The sequence below is a fragment of the Epinephelus lanceolatus genome, chromosome 20, assembly GCF_041903045.1.
Source record: "Epinephelus lanceolatus isolate andai-2023 chromosome 20, ASM4190304v1, whole genome shotgun sequence".
NCBI classification, from domain to species: domain Eukaryota; kingdom Metazoa; phylum Chordata; class Actinopteri; order Perciformes; family Serranidae; genus Epinephelus; species Epinephelus lanceolatus.
Window position 1 is genome coordinate 10039702 of NC_135753.1, and position 14579 is coordinate 10054280.

Here is a 14579-nt window from a genome sequence, read left to right on the forward strand (position 1 = left end):
GTAGCAGTGACAACCTCAGTGGCTGAAAAAGGAATGTAAAAGTGCCAAAAACTGCAGTATTTTGAGTGTCCACTTGAGGGCGGCTGCAAAAGCCAGTCAATCCTCATAGTCACCCATGTTAATATGCCTTACTTTATACCAGAAATAAACATTTTTATTGCCTGGTACAGAAACAGTTGTGGCCTCTGTAGCTAATTTCCCCCTTCATGACAACTTTCAAGCAGGATTTATACTTCCAAGACAAATCAATGCTGTACTCGACACCGTAGCCTGATGTGCACCTCCCCGGAAATGTAACTACAGGTCGGGGCGATGCAGACCTGTCTATTTTTGTAAGCTAAATAAACATTTCCCATGGTGGAAACAAAGCTTTAATTTACTTTGATTTCACAGATAAAAACAAAAATAATTTGTGAAGACAATAAAGCCTCCACAAAATAGCATTCTATGCCTAGTGTGTGATTTATCCTGGCTTCATGTGGATAGAGGAAATGTCCACTGGTTGCCAGGCTAATTGATGCAATTTACAATGCCATCGGCTTGTGCTAATAATGTTAGCATTGTATTTGTTTGGAAAACATGTTTAGCATAAGACAGTTGTTTTGTCGGTGAACCTTGTGAGCTGTAATGGAGCAACATTTTGTGATGTTACTTTTGTTAAATGTTGCTGTTGTCCCTGGCTTCATGTGAGTAGAGGAAATGTCTGCTAGTCGCTAAGCTTATTTATACAATGTAAAATGCCTTAGGCTCGTGCTAATAACATTAGCGTGTTGTATTTGTGGTGAAAATGCATCCAGCAAAAGACAAGTGCTTTGTCTGTGAATGCTGCGAGTTGTCGTGAAGCCGATTTGTGTACTAAATTGTCACTGTTGAACCATGATTAATGTGTGTTTTGGGTGTGTTTTTAATTAACTTAACTTCACGATAGCAGACTAGTGGTTTGGAGGGTGTAACTGCAGAGTGATACAGATACACCACTGCACAAGTATAAATGCTCACAACAGCATAGGCCACGTGTGTAGGCTATGGCATAGGCTCTGCATAGAGCTGAAGTATAAATCCACCTTAAGGGGGATGAATTTTTACATAACTCAATTGTTAAAATGTTATTCAGGATTTAAGTTAGTGGTATGCATAATTAGGGCGCAGCCACTTTGAGTAACACGCGGGTGCTGGCTGCTAACAAGTCACTACCATGGCAACATTGTGGTTGGGTAACATAACCATGGTGTTGCCCCAGATTAAGGCATAGTCATATAGCTATTTGTTGCTATTTAGGTGTGGTTTCAGTTCTTGAAAATTATAAAAAAGTCTTGGTTATATTAAAATACCTTCAAAGGAGTCATATATTCCATTTTTCCAGTAAAGACATTTTGTGTTAATAATTTTATTTTTTAGTAGCAAAAATTAGTGTGCAAATTCTCACAATTAACTATAGCTTTGAATGCACCGTGCTATTCAGCTAGCAGCTAGCAGCTAGCGTTAGGCTTATCTTTTTCTTCTTGTTCAAATATATATAATATAAATGATTGAGCCCCCTAAATTTGAACAGAGCATCTCTATTTTAACCCACACAGCATGTGTAGCACTGGTTTAGCAGCCCAGGTGACTCACAGACTACTTGCATGTGCGAAATTATCTAATATGATGCTACAATCAAAGGAGGAGATGAGACAAGAGACAATATAGAAATAAGTGAGTCAAAGAAAAATAATTTCATATGACATGTTCTAAAGAGAGAAATGCAATAACAGAACTTTTAAACAAGAATGGACAGACTCTTCGTTGATTCTTCCCACAAGGGAACTCAAAGAACTGGGTCAGTTTCCCGTGTTAAAAATGATCAAATCATCTCTCCCTTAAAGTGTTAGCATGCTAGCATTTGCTAAATAGCACTTAACCCAAAGTACAGCTGAGGCTTGGATGACAGAAATATTTCATCTGATGATTGCACTAGATGAAAAGAAGGGGACAGTTTTTAGCATTTATACACTAACAAGTGCTTTAAAAAAGACAGTAAAGCAGAAAATGTACTGGCCAGCGTGTCATAAATAATACAGAGTGATCGCTCTAATGCCATATAACTTCAAAATTCATGGTTGAATATCCACAGACATTATTTTCTCTATAACATGAAAACCAAAGCTATGTTTCCACCAAACACTTTAAGTACTGTACCCTTAGAAGCCATACATAACCCATACCTAAACTCCAGATCTGTTCTGCATTTCAACCCCAGACAGTACTCTTAAATGTAGGCAGGGCTGTTGCCAGATATCAATAGCTGCATTTTTAGAACTAAAAAGAACAGGCTAGAATGTTTAGGGTCTCTTTTGTAATTGATGGGATGTTAAAAATGGCAGGTTTGTGGTTTGTACATTGAATCCATGTAAGGCAACAGTGATGATTCTCTCTTGACCAATCAACAGTATGCAGTGTTTCTCGCTCTGCCCTTTGGTATCAGATCAGTCTGCTAGGTACGTGTAAAAGAGTGGTTACGAAAAAACGCAATAGAATGGAACGATACGATTGGTACCATCAAGGATTTTTGACAATGGAAAGAATCACTAAAGTCCCATTTCCACCAAACAATTTTGATGTGGTACCTTTGGAACCAAAAGTAACAGATCTGCACCTCATTTATTGTCCACAGGATGAGGTTGCATGCCAACATTTTCAGAACAAAATACAACAGGCTGCAGTGAGAGTCTCTCTCCATGAGAAATTTAAAAATAACAGGTTTGTGCATTTTGTCCTTCTCAGGCAAGCTCAGGGGTTTAGTGTTGCCGGATCCCACAGGAAGTGAGGATTAGCCTGTTAAACCCGACTTTGAGAGCGACTTTGCAAACACAGTGTGAAACAATGCACTGATCACAAAGAATATAGTGATGTTGCACATCAAATTAAACAGCAGAACCTGGGCTGCAAGGCTGTATAAACCCCATTTGCCATGCCCCAAACACAGCTCAAACAACACCTAAATAAACAACAACAAATCCAACTCCATACAGCACGGATATCCCGACCCACTCGGGATATGTAGTTTGTTGTTTTTGCCGTGAAAAGCTCATTCTGCTGTTAAATTGCACTACATTCCCGTTGAGGGAATTAGAGAAAATCAGTTTCACATGTAGTAGGTGTATATTGGTCAGTTTGGAGTGGGAAATACATGAAAAAAAAAACAAAACAGATAGTTGTATGTGTATATCCTAAACATCATTAGGGATTTACAGAAACAAAAAATGAAAGATATAGGATTGTACATGACAAAAATCACACGCAAACATGGTGCAATTTTGGATAGCTCGCCTGAATTTTCTGTACTAAAACCTCTCTAATATTCTTTTGCTTCACTTTATCAGAATCAACCTTTGCAGAGTTAATGTTCACATATTGTACTATGATTTGATAGAGGTTTAGAGCTGCAGCTGCATCATTCCAAAGGGATACTCATCCTGAAAATGCTTTTTTTTTTTTTTTTTTTTTTTTTTAGGCAAACCTCAAAATGTTTCATTTGTGCTGTGTCATCTTCATTTATTCTTCACATATAACACATATACTGATATTTACACATCTTAACAAATCTCACAAGTGTTCCCTTTACTATGACACCAAAAGTATTCAAATAGACCTTGTGGTTGCAGAGATATATTCATTTCATTATGGGTATGCAATTTTCGAGCAGAGGCATATAAAAAAGGCTTAGGGTTTAAAAGGTTTTAAAATATATGCAGTTTCGATAATCTGGTTGAAATGAATGTATTTTTAAACATTTGAAGATCCACTCATTACTAAAAGTCTGTGTCATCCAAGAGAGACAATAAAAACTGATTGGAATGGTGGATTCATGATGGATGATGGATTCACGTCGACAGCTCATGCATTGAGCAACATTACAAGTAAACGTTCCCCCTTAAAAGTTGCAGGCAGTCGGCCAAGTGAATTAAGTTATTTTTCTCTACAACTGCTGCAAGAGGCAGCAAAATATTATTTCATTTTATAGTTACAGTTTACTAATATGTAAAACTCTCCACGGTATGAACAGTGGTTACATAAGCCTCAAAGCCAGCCACAACTCAGCCCTGAGCAGAGTGACCATCTGCTATTGACCAATCAATAGACTGCAGTGTTCACAGCTCCACCTTTTAGTACCAGATGTGTGTGCTTGGCACCCCAACAGAAGGCTGACCAAAAATGGGGAAGGTACGCAACGGTTCCATTGGTACCATCAACAACTTTTCACAGTGGAAACAGAAAACATGCATACTGAACTGAACTGAACCGTACCGGACTGCTTGGTGTAAACGGGGCTTAAAATCACTATTCTAATGTGTAACGAGCTGAACTGAGCTGAACCAAACTGCTTGACTGAAATGAGGCTCGAGTGGGAAGAAAAGAGAACTGCAATGCTCGAGTGTTAGACAGTAAAACGCAGTGCTGATTCAGTGTATTGCCACTTCATGAGAGCTTGTGCAGTTACTATCGTGTCGGCCTTGGCCTGTAATAATGCCTTGACACACAGTTAGAAGTCAGTGTGGCTAAAAAGACAAAAAGAGTGCTGCCTACAGAAACTCAGATGTCAATAACAGGAAATTACAGTTTCCTGCAATTTGATTGCCACAAGATTTATTCATTATGGTACCTGCACCACAGAGCATGTAAAAATACAAATACAACCTCAGGAAAATAGAATAGATTTAGCTAATAGTTAATTTCCAGCGGTGTCCTGGCAAGTATACATATTGATCTGTTGCTCAGAGCCACGCCAATGACTGCTTAGCACAAAATATGTTGTTAAAGAATTAAAAGGTTTTTTGCAGATTGTCATTTTGATGTGCTACCAAAGAAAATCCAATTACCTTCTCTACCCTTCACAGCAATAAGAGGTGTTTGTGGGTGGGTGGGTGAGCGAGTATGTCATATCTGCACTCCTTTTTGGAAAGTTGAACTATTTGACTACTGTGTTGCAAGGAAAACGGTTGGCAGATGTTTTGAGGTCGATCACGAGTCTCAGAGAGCACTCCCCACAGTAATTTTCTGGCACTCTGGAGAAGTCTGCTATGTTGAAATCAAGGTTCTTTCTGCAATTCTGAACAGCAATCAATAGTATTTGAGATGCCATATGTGTCAGAGACGCAATTAAGTGTGTTTTGAGTGACTGTAATTCGTGGTATCAACAGAACAACTTCCAAATGTCTCTTAAGTTCAGGTTTTTTAAGGCCAGAGCTCTCGTATTCACTCTTCAGTCACCTTGATGTATTTCTTTTCTAAATGGCGAAGGCCAAATTATAGAATACTGCAAAAAAATTGGTTAGTTATACCAATTTTTCTATTAACTTTGATAGCAGAAGGTTAACAGTGCAAATTACATAGTGACTTACGTGTGATTAAGAAGATCTTTGCCCTTGATCCTGTGCATGACGTTGCTTTAGTTCAAAATGAAAGGTACAACAACCTTGCAAATGGTATGATGGTGAATGGAAAGTAACAGGTTCTACTTTGCCAACCCAGCAGCACAGAATTAAATCCAACACTGTTCTCTTTTATCTACGCTATTATTCTCTTCTCTATTTCTTCAATTCTTCCAATAATTGCAAGTGCCACATATGTATCGGAGAGTCAAAGAGTGATGGGCTGTGGTGTAATAAGGTTATAAAAGAAGAGTGCACTTTGACAAGGGCCGCTGCTGCCTCTCTAGTATGTCTTCGTGATTCCATCATCGCCCATATCTCACCTTTTGAAAAGTATGAGACTCCTTCTTGGCTTTATTATCAGAGAACATCCTGTGTTTCAGGTGGCCTGATAATGTGAAATGCACTGACAGGACTGAAATAAAGTGGTCCTGCGGAAGAATGTGCAGAGCTCCTCATTAGACCACTTAGCACTGCATGCGTTGTCTTTGAAAACCTTGTCTTTCATCCCTCCTGATGCATGAAATTTATGTATACAGAACAAGTCCAAGCATTGACCCTGACTCTTAATTTCGAAGTACCATATCACAGTATTTCAGGAATTAGCATAATATTCCAAGTCTACATGTACAGCACGGAGGATTATTTGATAGAACAGGCGCAGTATATGATGTCTTGTCTGTTCACATCAAATCACACATTACTTCCGTACACCCCGCAGCACGTACATTACAATTTTTTATGTGTGTTTTTCTCTTTTGATCAAATGCCGTTGTCAGAGGACTGGACAGGTGACCCCTGGGCAACGTGAGTGGAAATCTTTTTTGGGGTTACGTGATTTCACCTGGCAAGGTGTTGTCTCTCTCCATTAGCCATGCAACCAATCACGGGTAAATTCAAACGTATTACTGCGAGGTCTGTGCATTTTCAACCCTAAGAGCTTTTGCGATAGAGATGACTGTTACCAAGAAAAAGCCTGTTTGTTGTTTCTCCCTTTGATAACCTTAAGTTACAATAAAAATAATGCATCTCCACTCAAGATATTAACTATGATCGGGAGTAATGTGTGGTTGCGTAGTGAGTGCACAAAATGGTTGAGTGCTTGGACAAAGGAGGGGTGAAGGATAGGTTTGAGTTGTGGTTTTAGTAGAAAAAATACAAAAGCTATATTACATTACCCAAGGAATAGGGGGAAAAAAATGTTGTTTTTTCTGTTTTTTTTTTTACTGAAGAGCAAGTTTAAGTCTTAATTTGAGAGCATGTTGGAGGGAAGTCATCACTCATAACCTGTGTCTCTGCTGAATTTATATCTACAAGAAGGCAGAGCTGTTTTTAATTAATCTACCGAGTTTATGGCTCCAGCTGTTTGTTCTGCCAGCGCATGTGAGTTTTCCTCACTTTATTTATCTTTTCACTAAGTGTGACCTCCCTCTGCTCACCTGTTCCCCTCCATTTCCTTCTCCCTGCATATTCAGTTGCTGGCTTTGTGATGCGTCGTCGCACATTTTCTTATATTCAAATTGACAACAGTGAGGCTCTTTAAACGCTATCAGATCACTTTGTGATTCATGCTGGGAGTGCTACTGCTGAGTGTTTTGTGAGTTTGTAAACAACATGAATCTCATAGCTGGGGTTAGATGGTTTTAATGACAGGAGTGCCCTCTCTTAAATGGACAGCTTCGATATCAGTTGCTCAAGTGCCTAATTTACAGTTTATCCATGTTCTCTTCTATGTATTATGACCCAGAGGAAGAAAAGTGTTTTTAATGTTCTGCCACAATAAGGATAATAATTAAAGACTACATTTTCCAGGTTTTAATGCTGTGTCCTTGTGTCAAATACTTATTTATCTCTTGTTATCTGCCAAATTAATAAATTAGAAAAAACCTGTTTCAGAGTATTTTTACATCAAACTTCCTGTTATTTCTATTTCTGTAAAATGGTCTCAGAAGTTTGATGAGTCATCCAATTAATTGTGGGCAACTAGCAAGCCATACCTGTCACAGAAAAGTGCATCTGGCTGTGTTGTTGTCATGGCTAACAGAGCAATATGGAGAGAGATAAGAAAAGATGTGTGTCTGGATATCAGCCAGCCTTTGTTTTCATTTCCAAAGTGATGTGGCACAGGTCTACAGCTGGAAACACACCGGCGCTACTGTGGCACGGTGCATTGTGATGTGTGACAAGTGTCACCCCTAGCACACACTGGATGCGTTGCGCTGCAGCTCATTGCTGCATTTCTCCCCTGAAGAGCCAATCTCCAGAGCTATGACTCGCTAGGCAATATCTTTTTGGCCATTGTCCTCATAATGACGGGATTGTGGATTGTTTAGCCTGGGATATTTCTCGACCTCAGCAACAATTGTCTCCCTATCCATTCTTTGGGCCCGTCCCAATACTCCACCTTAGCCCTACCCCTTGGCCCTACCCCTACATTTGCGCGTTCCCGCGAGGGGTAGAGGTGTCCCAATTCCTTTTTGCGTGTAGGGGTAGGGGGCATAACGAGGGGTAGTGGGTATGAAACTAGCCCTTCGGAGCGAGGGATTTCAGATGCTGACTTGCCAGCAAGAGGTAGACGTCGCCATGGCTACCACCGAGCAAGAGACGGGGAAAAAAGTTCATACATAGCTAATGTTACCGTCGTCAGGTTGCTTGTTAGCTAGCTAGCTAGCTCGCACTATCTGGTGTCTGTCATCTGTCTTGTTCTGGAAAACTGTTGGATTTTTCACATTACGATAACATGCTAGCTAGTATAACTATGCTGCCTCGTAATGTTAGCTGGTTAGCTAGCTAGCTAGCAGAAGTCCCCGTCATCTGTCATTCATCACATGAAGCATGATGAATACAGCAAACGCGATAGGTAGGATCAACTCAACCGAAGACTCCATTGTAGATGCCGGTAAGAAATGTAGATGGCTCGCAGCTTCCTGTTTAAAATAGTTACGTATGCGTGAACGTAACTGAGACGTAGTGAGTGGTGTCCCAATTCCTAGGGAAAGATTTTAACCCGTACCCATCGTTGCTTCATTTCGAGGGCCAAGGGGTAGTGGGCAATGGCTAGGGGTAGGGCCAAGGGCTAAGGGGTAGTGGACAAGGGGGGGTATTGGGATTGGGCCACACACAGCAACAGAGTTCTCTTTATTGCGAGGACAGGAGTCAGGCTGCCATAGGAGCAGATAAAAAAAGCTGCTACAGGAGCTGGTATGTACAAGCAGGGAGCAAGTGGGGGAAAAATGCATTTGCAATGTGTGAAGTGCTGTGGGGTGGTGCGTCCAGGGGTTGCCGGTGTGGGGTTGTTGAAACTAATAGGGGTGCATTTTTTGACACACGGCATTTGCTGCCAGTCTGTTTTGGCCTTAATTGATTCATCCTCCTTCTGATCTAGTCTCTATATATAGACTCTACATTCAGTGAATGTAGAGTCTGTAGGCAAACCCCAGAGATCTTGCCTCCGGAAGAAGAGTGGAAGAGCCCTGGTTTCCGGTGTTTGTAGTTTGTAGTCTGCGTGATATTGACCAATCACATTTGAGCCGGCTGCAGTTGTTGCCAGGTTAAACACTCCGTGCGGTGAACTAACGAGGTGGAACATAATTGGCGTCACTGCAAACTCTGAATCCATCGCAATGGTTCAGCATATTTACTTATATATAAATGGAAGTCGGAAATTCGCCTCCTCAAACCGGAATGCCAAAAAAATTGGGGGTCTGCCCCCAGAGGCTGTATCGCCGTCTGCCGGAAGTCAGACACCGAATACAGCCGATGGGTTCCGAGAATGCCTTCTGATCTAATGGTGAAGTAATTAAGTGTGTGTGGAGCCAACAATCTGCTCTGCTGTAGTGCCATATCGGGCTAAACTCCAATCCAATCAAATGCAAAGAATTTAATTAAAATCCCTCTTGTAACTGCACACTGCTCTAATATTCCATTTCATCTGGAAATACGTCATAGTATAGAAGCTAAAGATACTCTAACTTCTGTTTCACTGGAACTTAAAGGATGCTGGCACTGATCGTTATTGGCCAATATTCATTCTGATCTGATGTTTGATCTGTGGTCTCTGTATAGTCTGAATCAGCTGATTCAAAACACCCAAAACAATTAATTTATGTGTTGCTAAAATGGCTTTGCCTGTTTGACTCGAGAAAGCTACATTTGTTATGCTCTAAACTGCTCCCTATAACCAAATGTAGACTGCTATAGTTGGAACAGCCCAGTCACCAGAAGAAAATGGCATTGTACATTTCGGCAAACCACGAAAATCTTACATTTGCATGTTGCGTATGTGTCATATTAACAGTTTTTTTCAGGGTGGAGGGGATGGTGGTTGCCAAGCTGCAGACCACTTTACGAGACAAATGAACAACAAATTCTGTTGATTTTAAGTGAGTCCTTGCTGTGTTTCCACCGGCTTTATAGGCACTAAATGTTTTTTAGAGACTTGTTTATGGATGGGAATTGATAGGATTTTATTGATATCAATGCCATTATCGATTCTGCTTATCGATCCGATTTTTTATCGATTCCCTTATTGATTCCTCCTGTGAATTTTCTGTGTAGAAAAAGTAGACCTTACAGGTTTTTGGTGTCAACAACATAAATTTTATTGAGTTTCTATTCTAAACAAGAAGTAAGTGCTAAGTAAGTTAAGTAAACAAAATATGAAATTGGTCCACTGCTATCATCTAAAATGGAACAAATGAAAGAATATTTGTACAGCATTTGTTTTCCTCTACGTCAAATAACGTTACAGAATCTGTTAGTCTTGTCACGGTACCAAAATTGGGACCCACGGTACAATACCAGTGAAAGTATCACAGTTCTGAGTAGTATCATGATACCACAGCAAAAATTAGGCACATGTGCCTTTTGTCATTTATAAAAAGATAAATCACTTTTCTATAATACATCAATGATATTTCAATGGAATAAATTACTTACTGACTTATTCATACTTCAAAAACAGCATCAATAAGTGATTAACATAGGGGGGATCAAAATAAAATAAATAAATAAAATAAAAATCAACCAGCCTCCTCCCCTGACAAGTTAAAGGGATAGTTCAACATTTTGGCAAATTCGCCTATTGCCGTAATCCCTATCGTCATATGAGTAGGTACATTACCTTTAATTGTCAGTGCATGTTGTTCTGAGCTCGGTGGGGCAGAGCTGCCCGCTGAAATGGAGGTGAACGGTACAGGTCCCTCTCTCCCTCAAAACTAATCAAATACACCATCAAATGACTCCAAAACGCTCTAGTGGACAACACATGGCTTGCGCATTCCCCATGCTATGAAATAATAATGTATAATTAAGTAACATTACGACACATGAAGCAAATACTCGGAACTACTTTCTTCAGTAAACCACTGGGCAGAGTGACACAGTGCGCAGCTGAGACAGTGCAGTTGTTATTGCTTGTAGCCATTTACGTAGTTCCAACCAGTAATATGGACAGGATGAAACAATGGCTATTTGTGCTGGACATCGATCCCAACACACCTGCGGAAATGGTCCGGAAAATGTTTGTGTGCTCCTGCCATTTTTTACCGGAGGACTACGCTAAAAGGATGGAGCGCAGAAGCTCAGGAATGGTTCAAATGCTTTTCTGGAAAGATACTGTCATACCATCTATCGGCATCACAAAACGAGCAGACATGGTAAGTGATCGTTATGAAATTTGCTCACCAATCCCTCCACTGTAATGTTACCTCCATGTTGAGTAATATTAGCCTACAACCCAAGCATGGTAAATAAGGCTAAAATGCAAATGTTGTTGTGGTTATGTTATGGATAAGTGCTTGCCCAGAGCATATAGTGAAGTGACTGGCATTACTTCTCATTGCTGGGAATAAACAGACTGCTAGGGAACATTTTATGTTGTTGTTCCTTCAGGAGTTGTGGTGATTTATGAGTGTGGAGTTAGCATGTTCTCCCCGTGTTCCAGTGATTATTTTGAGGCATACTCTATATTTATATTGCACAGGTGTACCTAATAAAGTGGCCAGTAAGCCCCACATTTATACCACCGGCTCTGGGTCTCCCTGCAGCCCCTGGTTGCTCGGCAGCCTCAACCTCTCTTCTTGCTCTCTCTTCTTCCAAAACCTGTAACTCTTCCTCTGTATATTCTGGCTTCTTCTCAACAAACTTGTTGTTTTGATGACGGGAGTAACTGCACTAAACATACACTGTTTGAAATCACTCCGCCCAGCAAGTACTGTATGTCTGGAATGTAGTTCCGGCTCTGCATTTGGCTTCAAAACAACTCTGTCTTGCAATATTACATTATTATTTCATAGTGTGATGAATGTGTAAGCTACAAGTTGTCCACAAGAGCGTTTTGGAGTCATTTGATGGTGTATTTGATTAGTTTTGAGGGAGAGAGGGACCTGTACCGTTCACGTCCATTTCAGTGGGCAGCTCTGCCCCACCAATCTCAGAACAGCACGCACTGACAATTAAAGGTAATGTACCTACTCATATGACTATAGGGATTACGGCGATAGGCGAATTTGCCAAAATGTCGAACTATCCCTTTAAGAACAGTCCCTTAAGTGCGGTGAGGTTTGTGGAAATGTGAACGGCTCGTTTCTCCTCTGACACGTCATATACCTGTGTGCCGCCACGGCTCGGCCGTTCAGGTAGTTTTGGGCAGCCATGACACCAAGAAGAGGAACTTATTGGACCTGGAGCCGTTATCTTGCGCCACAGAGCACTATGGCCGCCGTATTTGACAGGAATACGTATTCCTGTCCGTGTCTGTGACCCCCGTTCAACCCACAACCGGCAGGATTCGCCTTTCATTTCTGCTGCTGGTTGAAATCTGTACTCGCACAGCATGCTGAATGATTTATTTTGCTCGCGCAAAACTATTTTTAGTCGCAAATGCGAGTAACGTTAAAATGCTCGCACAGTAGAGCCCTGTAGTGGAAAACAAATCACTGTAGCATTGGTGGTGTTTCCGCCCTTGCATGTAATTACTGTGCTGCATAAATTGCACGCCATGCTGTTGTGATGAGTGAATGTCATGAGTCTTTTTTGGTGAAGTGAAGCCAAGCTTTCGACTGCTTCTGTCTCTCCACCATTACGTCCTCTTTGTTGTTGAACGTACTGCTGACTGACGAGTGTGACGTGCGTCGTCGACGTAAAGATTCGCCGGAATCGATAAGGGAATCGTTAAGCATAAAGGCTAATGATGTCAATGAATTGAACCAGTTGGAACCGGTTCTTAACAGGAACCGGTTCTCGATTCCCATCCCTCTAGACTTGTTGGTGTTTATCCACAGGGAGTACTGGCACAAAAAGTGGTTGTTTTTTACAGAGACATCGATGCCTCTCCAGCGGGAATTGTGCCCCGATACCTGGGTGTTTAAAACTGAAAATGCAATATTTTTCTAACCATTACCAAATGGTTTTTGTGCTGAAAACCACGTTTATCACAGTGTTATTGAAAAATAAACTGTCAACATACCCGCTACATAATAATATACAATGTAACATATCTGTGGTTTGCACAATCATATGATGCCAATTTATTTTTCTGGCAATTGGCTGTGGTTAAGTTGTGTCTCTAGTTTTAATGCAGATATCCACTTTTGCTTCCTGATTGGGTCTCATTAGTCGTACTGTCTTTGCTTTGCAACAACTCCCAATCTATGTTTTTTGCCCCTTGACCACCTTATACAGTGAATTTCCAGCTTGTCGTTGGTCCAAGCAAATAAATCTCAGGTCTTACTTTTACCCATTGCTTCGTATGTGGTATTTTCTGCAACTAAGCAACCAACTGCAGAGTGGCAGAGAGTAGACAATCTGCTTTTTGTTAACACCTTTAACTAAGACGGTGCTAAAATGCTTGTGTGTACATTGTTTTCATTTAAAAACGCTGTGAATGAAAATGTATGTTGCCTGCCAATAAATAATCAATTGTGTATTTATGATACTTTTTCATCTCTTAATTTTAATACTTGATATACAATGTTGTTAAGAAAAGTTTAAGAAATAAATAATACACAATAAATAGAGCGAGTGGTGATCAGACCCAAAAATCCTGAATAGAGCACTCTTAATACCAGAATATATGTAAAAAGGACTATATGTTCTCACAGGCAGAGAACTCAACAGGCCAACAGCAACAGCTCCTCTAATCTCTTTCAAATGCAGCAAAATTTGCCTGATTGGCAGGATTTTTGTAATTGTTTAGCGACTTCAGCAAATCAACAGCGAAAGCAGTTGTGACTGTTGACTGGAGTTAATCTAAAACTGCCTGTAAACAAGCACATAATTCATGATAAACTGCAACCAGTCTGGTGTTAAAACGACTCGCTCGGGATTAAGACTGCAGTCTCTCAATGTTGCAAAACTTCTACTTTGCCAGCTGAGCTAATGCAAAGAAATGTGGGAATGAGACTCATAAAGTCATTATGGCTGTCTCCTGAAACAGCACATGCATAGTGATGGATTTCAAAACTTCTGGGACAAAGACTGAGAGACTTTAGTTGCTCGTCACAACAAAGAGGCTGGAGTTTTGACAAAATCTTTTAATTAAATTCTAAATTCAAGCACTGAAATCATATTTCAACAAGGTCTGCATGAGGAACTTGTGTGCACACATGACAGGCAGGGCTGGGTAGTGACACACATGAGTAGTAGTTTTTTAACAAACCAGTACTTTTCAAGTTCCTTTTTTAAAATTGCGCTTCTGCTCTTTAGTCAAATATATTTTGAGTCAATAATCTACTTTGCACTTTACTACATTTGCCTAGAGAGTATGAAAAAAGCCCTCCTGATTTTACGATTAACAGCGATGAAAATGAAGCTGACTAGCAACACACACACACAGCACAGAGCTGCCAGCCTCTGACTTTATGACAGCCACAGCTAACTAAGGCGGAATTTATATTTCTGCGTCGTATCCCCAGAAATTAACGGCTACCCAGACCTGTCTATTTTTGTAAACTGAAACCATTTCCTTCAGTGGAAACAAAGCTTTTATATATTTTAATTTCACAGATAAGAAACAATAAATTGTGAAAAAAATAAAGCCCCCACAAAATAGCATTTTATGTCTTGTGTGTGATTTAACCTTGGGATTTATCCTGGCTTTCATATGAGCAAAGAAAATCTCTGCTCGTTGCTAAGCTAATTTATAGGCTACAATGTGAAATGCCATAG